Genomic DNA, 10815 nt, shown 5'->3' with positions numbered 1-10815 from the left:
GACCGTTTTATGCCCTCTATGGATTATTTATTGGTTATAGATGCAGGAGAGCTTTTACTTATGATGAGGCTATGCACAAGGGTGATTGTCACTCTTGGGAGAGGGCTATGCAGTCTGAGCTTGACTCATTGCATAAGAATAAGACTTGGGATTTGGTTTCCTTGTCTCAGGGTAAGAAGGCTTTGCCATGCAAGTGGGTGTACAAGCTGAAAAGTACCCCTGGACACCGCAAGCCAGCATACAAGGCTCGATTGGTTGCTAAGGGTTTTAAGCAGGAGCACCGTGTTGACTTTGACGAAGTCTTTTCTCATGTGGTCAAGATGACCACCCTACACTTAGTCCTGGCCTTGGTTGCACAGCTTGACTTGGACTTGTACCAGATGGATGTCAAGATGGCTTTTTTACATGGGGACTTACATTATGAGATTTACATGGAGCAGCCTAAGGGCTTTGCAGACCCTGGCAGGGAACATCTAGTGTGCAAGCTAAAGAAGAGTCTATATGGCTTAAAGCAGGTACCTAGGGAATGGTACCATAAGTTTGATGCATTCATGCAGTCATAGGGCTACAACTGTAGTGCTATGGATCCGTGCTTATACACGAAGAAAGCCCGTGACGGTTCTTTACTGATTTTGGTACTCTATGTGGATGACATCCTTTTAGTAGGGATAGCTCATGAGGAGCTCGATGCTCTTAGGCTCAGCTCAAGAAGAGCTTTGAGATTAAAGATTTGGGATAGGCCTCTCATATACTTGGTATGCGCATCATGCGCAATAGATCTCAGGGACTCCTCTATCTGTCATAGAGGGAGTACGTACATAAAGTCCTTGTGCACTTCCACATGCAAGATGTTAAGCCTATTGGATGTCCATTACCTTCTCATGTGAAGGATTCACAGGCCGATTGTCCATAGACAGATGAGCAAAGGGCCGAGATGGCCAAGATTCCCTATGCATCCGCCATGGGCAGTCTTATGTATGCCATGATACCCACCCGTCCAGATATTGCTTTTGTAGTTGGGGTTGTGGCACGTTATATGGCTACACCTGGCAAGAAACATTGGGATGCCATGAAGGGTATCGTGAGGTACCTGAAAGGCACAACAGATATGTGTCTTTGTTATGGCAGCCAAGACACAGGAGTCGTGGGGTACACTAACTCTGATTATGTAGGACATATAGATAGTAGGAAGTCCACTTATGGCTATGTGTTCACTTATGCTAGAGGGGCTATCTCTTGGATGTCCAGGGCACAAAAGTGTACAACCCTTTCTACTACAGAGGCCGAATATATTGCAGCCACAGAGGCTTGCAAGGAGACTAACTGGTTAGGCCGTTTGATTGCAAACCTTGGTATGACAGATGCTATGCCTACACTGCATTTGGATTCTATGGGTGCCATTCAGTTGGCCAAGAATCTGGTCTTCCATGCGAAGATGAACATATTGAGGTGAGGTATCACTTCATTCGCGAGGTCTTTGAGGACAAGTCTATTGACCTTGTCAAGATTCCAATTGAGTAGAATCCTGCAAACTTGCTCACAAAAAGCCTCACTACCGAGTGCTTTGCCTTCCTCAGGAGATTTATGGGCATTGGATGAGATGATGACTTTTTCCTCATCATGTTGTACATGTGTACATGTTGTACTGTCTTTTCTTTTTTCTCTCTCACTAGGACAAATTTGCCTTTAAGTGGGAGGTGGTTGGGGGTAAAGGCACCTCCGCCTAGCCGCCTGTGTATTACTACACTGACAGTACCCACCACTCCACACTGCACATGGTGGGCACCCATCATAGTCACTTATTCTTTATTCTTTTAGTGAAAGTTTGAATAAAGGAAGGCCCGACCACACATTGTGATTGTTGGAGTTCCCATTTTTTGTCTCTCTTTCTTGCTCTTGCTCTCCTGCCATAGCTCTCGCATGCAAGCTTCGATCCTTCTCACCTTTCAAAATGAATCCCAAGGCTGAAATGATGAAGAATATTCAAGAAATGTTAAAGAATTTAAAGCTTACACTCAAGCTTTCATAGTTGCTATAGCTAGGGTCTCTCAAAAGTTGGAGAAGAAGAGAATGCTACCAATATTGACAATTTCTTGAAGCTTTCACTTGCCAAAGACCAACTCAGATGCCAAAAATAAGGTGGTGATCGTCAAGAGGAAAAAGCAGGTCTGGATTAGTCGAAAAATTATGCCATAATTATTGGGGCTATTTACTACTCCCTCTTGCTCAATTCTGGCCAAGTTTGGTACTCCTCCTATTGAGAATGAAGATTTGAAGATGTGAAAATTTACATCTCACCTCTTTTATACCTATGTCAATGTGATAAGGTATTATTAATAATTCCATACTAAAATATATCTTCTTCTTAGCTTCTTATAAAAAGGAATTCAAGAAAAGTAAGAGCTCCAAGTGTAGTTAGATGATGCCCATCAGCTTACAAAAAGTTTGTAGTTTCTCCAAGCACAATCGGAGGAACATGACTTGGTATTAGAATTTAAGAACCAAGAGAGGGCAAAGCTACGAGAGCGATGAGGAAGTTTAAGTCAAAGTAATGGATCTCACTATCTAGTTAGAGTAGAAGAAAGCCGAGACAACTCTCCATATCAAAGAACTCCTAGAGAATTAGTAAGCTCACGGATTGCTAAAAGTGTTTGATATGCTTAATGATCCACCCTCTCATAAGGTGCCACCAATGATCCATGGTGCTCAAAGTTGTAAGGCCCCCATTATGAGGAGAAGCAATGTGTGAGCAGGGACATTGGGTGGGTCCTAACTTGTATGTCAAATGATATCTATGTGACCAAATGGTAAAAAGGTGGCCTTTGTAGATCTAGCCTTTGGGTTAGATAGAATAGTTATGTTGGTAGCAACTTGAGGTACAATGCATCAAGTTGCATGATGTAGGAGTTATCAAGGTGCCCCTATTTTGGGGTCTAGGGGCCACAGAAGCAGACCCTAGTTGGGGGATCTCAACGGGGCCAACAACCCCCCTAATAGGGGTCCAAGGGAAGTGCCTTGGGCCAATGGTAAATGGAATATTTTTTTAAATATTCCTTGGCAACTAGAAAATATTAATAATATGGATATGCTGACCAGACTACCTTCCAAGGCTATAAAAGGAAGATCCCTCTAAGGCCATCATCAATCTATCTTTCACCTAGTTAGAGTTTTTCTAGCTACCCTCAAGCTCTTCATATATCATCTCTCTAGATCGGCATCTAAGATTTACAGTGAAAATGCACGAGTGGACAGAGCCATCTTTGTATCAGCTCATTCAAAATTAAAGAAGTCTTTGTTCTTCTCATATTTGTTGTGTATTCTCTAATTCTTGCTTAGATTTTGTCCACTATGATGTGTAATTTCTACAAAAAGTAGTTTGCATATGGTTGCAATAGACTATTGAGAAAAGTTTGATTGGAGCTATGTGTCTCGTAAAAATAAAGTTAAAGAAATCTATGGAGAAGCTCTATCTAAGCTAACCACCATTGAATTAGCAATCTCATTGCATAAAGAGAGTCAGCTTAAGGCACAAACTAATATTTACAATATATAATCACACAACAATAGGATTTGTATAGAAGTATCATTCAAATAGTTTCTAGTTTTGTTATCAAAGATGTACGTGCATTAAAGACACAATTAGGCTTCCCTACCATAACGATGAGTAATCTAAACTTAGGCTAGGAACTCAACTTTTAAACCCTTGTACCAACAAGAGAATCTCTTGTATAGCATTTGAGGAGCATAGGCTATGGAGATCAAGAGTTGGAAGTTTTAGGACACTCGAGAAATCATGATGATGCCCAGCACCAACAGCCACACAAGGGTACCTACAAGGGCAAAATGTCTGGCACCAATGACTTCAGCATCTTGCCATGTAGCAAGTCACTACTGCCATCATTCTCCATGGATCCATGGGCAAGAAGGGATCGATACCCTATGCACCAACAACTAGGCTGTAATAAACCATGGAAATAAAACTAATCTAAAATTTTGTCACTATATTTCAACTTAGATTTTTAGTAAAGTTCCAAGCATGAGGTAGACAACAACATAATGAGAATTTGAGAGAGAGAGAGAGAGAGAGAGAGAGAGAGAGAGAGAGAGAGAGAGAGAGAGAGAGAGAGAGAGAGAGAGAGAGAGAGAGAGAGAGAGAGAGAGAGAGAATGTGTGTGTGTATGAGTGTATATTTGTGTGTGTACATGATATAATCTCTATCTTTTCTTTACTACTTATTATTCAAAGCTTTGGCTTATTGACTCTTGAACCAAGGAGAAGGTCACCAAGCCTATGTGGTAAAAAGAGAGATTGCGAGAGGTTGGTTTGTGGTGGGGCACTCTCTCTCACACTTTTGGAAGAGTGTTCTTTATAACATTGTCACGCTTTTCGCAATAGCTCAATATATTTTTCATAAGTTGGAAACTACATGTCAGCGAAGTGAACCAAGCACAATTTAGCTTACAAGTCAAACACTAGGAATTTATTTTTTTGTCTGAGATTTAGCAGGTTAAGAATTTTGGCAACTTGTGTTGGTTGATTGAAGAATTCTAGTAGCCATGACATCGATTTCGTAATGTGGTGGCCACGGTCTATATTGTATGTTTAAAATTATTGAGTCAAGATGAAAATATACTTTGATATTTTGAAGATGACTGAGCATGGGGGCATACTCAAAGCCTTAAGTTTTGTTTACAAAGAATAATTGAAATTAATATATGGAAAAAAGCTAAAGTATAATGCATGAAACTCATTGTTTGTGAGGCTTTTTAGCCTTAGAAACATTGGAAAGAAATTGTGTTTGAGGGAGGCTATATATACATAAGTTGCTGGTCTGATAGGGGGGACTGATCGGACAAACTTTGGGAAAGCTTTGATCGTGGAGGAAGGCAATTAGGGAGGCCTTCTCTGATGCTGCTACCAAAGAAGTTGCACTACACATTAAAGAATTGTTTAATTAAGGGTGAATGGACAACACCAATTATTGCACTATGCTGCCAGAGATAAAACACAGGTGTCAATTCAAGATTTCGGGAAGGATGGTAGCTATCTAAACGTCTCATCATGCAGATATAGTCATAAAAAATCTCTAATGAGGCTTAATGTTATTGCTATTGTATATGACGTTGAATTCAAACAAATCTTATTGTTGACCAATTTCCTATGACAAGTATACAAATTGTAGGAGTAATAGAAGGTGAGAACCTTAAGTATTAAAGTTTTGGCACTCTATACATTGTCACAACTTTTCAAAATGAAGTGACGTCAACAAAGGAAGAAGTGCCATAGCCGCCCTTTAAAAAAATCTCCATCATATGCAACAATTGTTGTCTCATATTATTGCTATCAAAGTTGATAATCACCTATAGATTCTAATGCAGCTCAATTATCTGACTACTTTAAGCTTTCAGAAACATAATATTTTATGCAATTGGGGGGTTCTTCATGTCATACACTAGTGTGATATATTCTTAAGATGAGCATGTTCTTACAATTGATGATGCTCATAAGCTGTGGAGCAAAAGAAGAGAAAAATCAGATCATTGAGTGGAGATTATTCATATATTGGGTTCATATTGGAGGCAACCTCGGGGAAGCTAGAGAATTTTATTAAGATAATTAATATTGCAGGTCTCTCTTTGACAAAAGTCTTATCCAAAAATAATTAAGTACAAGTTACTTAAATGCACTTGGTATTGGTGTGCAATGGAGAGATTTTTGTTACATGACTCTGAATTACATGATGGACATTGTTTTATAAGATGAGTTTAAATTCTACCAAGTCTTATGAGTGGGAATTATGGTGTTTGCTTCAATTTTGGGAGGAGTATATGAGATTGTTAAAGTTTAATAATCAAGTCTTTTAGGGGCTTTTAGGTCTCTTGCCAGCTAGTAGTGATCAAACTTTTCATTATCAAAGATTAGCACCAAGCCAAAACCTATACTGGCACTCCTTTTTCTCGTTTGTCTTGGGTTGTGTGAGGGGTTTATTCTCAATCACCACTCATGATACAATGTCACACATTTTCTTTTTCATCATCATCTCCTCTCTTCTTTTTTGTGTATGCAATCTATCTTTCTTTCCTAGGGCGATCATGATTGCACACTCTCTCTTGCCTTTCATGTCATAACCTCTCTCTCTCTCTCTCTCTCTCTCTCTCTCTCTCTCTCTCTCTCTCTCTCTCTCTCTCTCTCTCTCTCTCTCTCTCTCTCTCTCTCTTTGCTTGGTGTGTGGGGATAGGTAAGATAGTCTCAAACATTGTCCTATCACTTTATGAAGGCATGTTGACAATGCTACAACATGTAGTAATTCCACTTATGCAAAGAAGAAGAAAAAGTAGAAAGAGGAGAATAACAAGTAATAGTTTGTGCTACTACATTTGAACAAGGAGACACTATGATTTGCTGCTGCAATCCACCCTCCGGCAAGCCATGTACATATTCTCTTCTATAAATTCGTAGGCAAATTGCATGTGTGGTGTACACATGGTAGCCTTGGTCGAGCCTCCACCACCTACTGATTGTGTTGCACATGAGCATCAAGAAGCCATGGTTTGCAGTAGGCATTTCCTAGTACATGCCATTGTTGCATGTCATCGAGTAGCATAAAGGATTGGATCACAACCACCGTATAGTACCCGAATGGAGGAGAGGCACCACTTTCAATAGTAAGAGCTTAAGGAGGAGTTGTTTCCTCCCTAGGTTCCATAGCTCATGCCTGATGTGGCCATGGTATCCATATCTAAGCTTACTAGATAATCATTAGTGCTAGGTGGCATAGCTCAAGCTTGGAGTCCATCATATCTATCTCTAAGCATTACGATAATTTACCTCTTTCAAATTTCAAAAAAACAATCAGAGAATTTTATCTAAGCACTAAAATATGTTAGAAGGTATAAGCAAACAAGCCTATATACATAAATTTGATTCGAGCATGAAGAATTTATCATTTTCCCAGTTATGAAGCTTGCACATGCAACATTTGCCCAAATAAGGTGAGCATTTATAGTTATATTATAATATTATAGAATATAATATAGAATATATATAACATTATACATATGCAATATATATTATGATATAATATGTGATACCTCTTGCACCTCACATTAGAGCAAGGTGAATAGCAAGGTAAAGTGCACTTCGTGTTCGTGAAGCTATTGTGTGTGTGCGCGCGTACGCACATACATGCACACACGCACACACGCATGCACACACGCAAGCACACACGCATGCATGCACGCATGCACGCATGCACACAAGTCAATACTTTTGAATGCTTTTAATACTCTCCACTCTCTATCTTTATCACTCTCATTAAAGTGTTCTATTTTTCTTTTATGTATTCTTATGCTTCAATTTTGATATTAAGCTACTTATGTAATTTTAGTTTTTTTGGTTTTTTCTATTTCTTTCATGATATCATAAAGGTGGATTAGAGAACTAGTGCCTTGAACCCTAATGTGAAGCACTAGGAGAACACTAGCGCAAAGCACCAGGAGAATCATATTACCATGTATAAGATATGCATCAAGACATGAAATGTGTTAACGAATAGTAATAGTGGTATTTCAAAGTGCGGCACGAAGTACAAAACATAAACTGGCACATAACACCAACCCTAACATGAAGCATGGAGAGGAGACTAGGTGGGGAGCGCCTAGTAATCATGTGATCGCAAACTTAAACATGATATTAGACATAAATGCCTTGAATAAAGTAGATGTCCGCCATGAAATTGAATGTTTTCATAATATTTGTTTGACTTAGTAGTGAATTTCCAATATTAGAGGTTTCCTATATAAAAAATGCATTATTTTGTAGTGGTGAACATTTCTTATTCTTTCAATGTCTAGATTCTTATCAATAGCTCTATTTAAAAAATAGTCTCAATCTTTGAAAAGTAGCTATGTTTTTAAACTTGTGCCATTGCTAGCATATTCTATTAATATAGATGATAAGTGTTGCTTACAAGCTCCTTACAAGTTAGATCTTTGAATTTATATAGTTATTTGTAAGTGATCTCAAGGTGAAGCTAGATTAATGTAACATTACATTGTAGGAAGGACTTTTAGATCTTTTAAAGAATATAAAAACTTCCATATGAACTAGAAAATGCATGGGATTCTATAGAGGGATAAATCTTACCTTTTGGACATGCCTAGTTACAATAAATATTTGCTAGGAAGGATCTCCACTTAGGAATCAATAAGGACTATCCAAAGCAAACACTTTCAAGAAGGATTTGCACTTGGGAGCTAGTGAGGACTAGCAATAACTATCAAGAAGATAGCATTATAGTAAAATAACTACCACATTAGTAGAATTCACAAAAGTGAGCTTTAACACAAAGTTATCATGATCCAAAATGTGTGATGAGATGAACTATATGTCATTGGAAATGGGCTCTATACATTGCTTTCTTAAAAAGACAGGGGTTTAAAATAATACATGCATTGAGAAGGCTCAAGACCCACAACTAAGTTAGAGTGACTTGTCTATAGATGGGTTTGGTATCTAAAGACTAGGATTGTGATGAGAAAAAGTTGTCATGCTTAAAAGAAGATATTAATATTGAGCAATGAGCTTTATTGTGTGATCCCACTATGTGTTGAAATTTGGAAATGTATCTTCATGAGAATAGTGCTAGTTATGTTATTGAATTTTGTATATCAACTAGTCTTTCTGATGGTAGTTAGACATTTGATCTTCAATGTATTGCTATGAGACAATATCTATAAGCTTTTCTATATGAAGATATAGAATGCTTTTATATCATTGCTTTGATAATTGATAAGCTTGAAGATGACTTGTGAAGAGCATTGGAAAATAGTGAGAAACTCTTGTTCTAGTTGCAATAGTGGATACTTATATATGTTCTTTTCCATGCATTACATCAAAATTATGACTTCTAAAATAATGTTAGAACACTATCCTTACAAGATTTAAAAGGCAAACAAATGATTTGACATCTCTTCCATAAACCAACATTTGCATCGCAAAGTCTAAACGAGCCTCATATGGCTAATTGTTCAAAATGTTCTAAAACCACTAGAACTTAAATGCAAATTGGACATATTTGAATTTTATGTATAGATTGCTACATTATGAAATCTTTTCATGATTCTACATGGAAAGTAATTATCTAATAGCAACATAAAGTGAATTTCTTGTGAACTTTTATCACCTAGAGATAAGTACTTTTACTACTACAACATAAATATAGCAACATTCCCTTTTGAATGATCATATCTCAAGTTGCAAGTATATAACTTGCTATAGTTTTTTGTACAAAATGTTGTATGATAACATAAGTGATAACAATTATTAGAAGATTCTCCACATGGTCATATCAAACAAATAAGACTTGGTTTCATACTCTTCTCAAAATGTTCAAGCGTGCTCACAACAAAGAGAAAATTCTCCAAATCCTTTTTTTAATGCATGAGAACATCAAAGCTACATCTTGCTTCCACCAAAGACTATCACCTTAGTATGTTTGTCTTATAGAATCAATATTACAAGTTACACGCTCCACTTATTTGAAAATGACAAGATATTGACATTCTAGCGAAAGAAGTAAAATAAAAGTGTATCTATATGTGTGTCTAAGCATTAGTTTAAGCTAAGGGTATTATGGAACACTTGGAGAGTATGGGACATGGAGATAATGCAGCTGGATGTCAAGTAACAAGGATTGTGTCTATCGTTTGGAGGTTGACTTATATGGAAAATGAAAATTACTTCAATTGAAAACTGAGGAAAGTTTTCTTAGTTATTAGAGTGAATAGAGACAAACAAATAGCTCATTCCATTGGAATCTATGGCATGATGCTAATGTTTCAAACACACTTGACGCATTGTGAGGGGAAGTGTGAATTCTTAGATACTTGAAGAAGATTGGAACTTTAAGTGGTCTTCCTTATGTCTACTTTTACCAATAAAAGGTAGACAACACATAGTGTTTTGCATATGTTTTAAAGCAACATTGAAGGATAATACGTGGTGGCCTTATGTTTGAAAATGATGAAGAGTAGACACTACATGGTTGAAGGGTCAGTCTTTACCAACAAATCTTACAACATATTTGTAAATGTCAAAAAAGCTGAACTCATTGATTGCATTTCAAATGCTCCAAGTACACATTTCGAGATATCTTATGGTCAAGGAGAGTAGGAAAATTTCAATGAAGATCTTTCATATAGGTGGTGTTTATTTTATTCACTGGTCCATGTTCTTATAAGTCCCTTATTTGATGTGATGGAAGCCACATCTTTTAGACAATGGTATATGGGTAAGTAAGTGCTTACTGTAACAAACCATCACTCCCCAGTTAATGAGATGATACTTTCTCATTAGCATTGTGTGCTGATTAGTCAATGGCAACGCACATTTGCCATTGGAAGGGTATTAACCAACCTTCCCATCTCCCTACAACACACACTTGTGGTAGCATATAAATGCACACATCTAGATGTAATCACTTTTATTTATTTAATACTTTATATTAATATGTTAAAATACCAAATGATGTGAACATACATATACACACGTGCACACACACAAGAGATTTGAAAGTGATTGTGAAATCATCTTTTTGCTTGCAACCTTATACTCTTCAAATCTTGTACTTGTCAAATTACATGACGTGTTATAAATCCAAGCTTTCTCCTCACCACACGAATGTGTGATATAGTGTGATTGTAATGAAAGCCCTTGTCCTATTCAATAGTAAGGATATTAAGGGAGATGGGGAGAGATATTTTTTGCAAATCATGTTCATTGACTAGTATGAAAACGTCATAAAGTTTAACAGGT

Source organism: Lygodium microphyllum, chromosome 15, assembly GCF_053477565.2.
Source record: "Lygodium microphyllum isolate KBCC chromosome 15, Lygodium_microphyllum_v1.1.10, whole genome shotgun sequence".
In the NCBI taxonomy this organism is placed as follows: domain Eukaryota; kingdom Viridiplantae; phylum Streptophyta; class Polypodiopsida; order Schizaeales; family Lygodiaceae; genus Lygodium; species Lygodium microphyllum.
The sequence above is the reverse complement of the archived record's forward strand: the minus strand, read 5'-3'. Positions refer to the sequence as shown.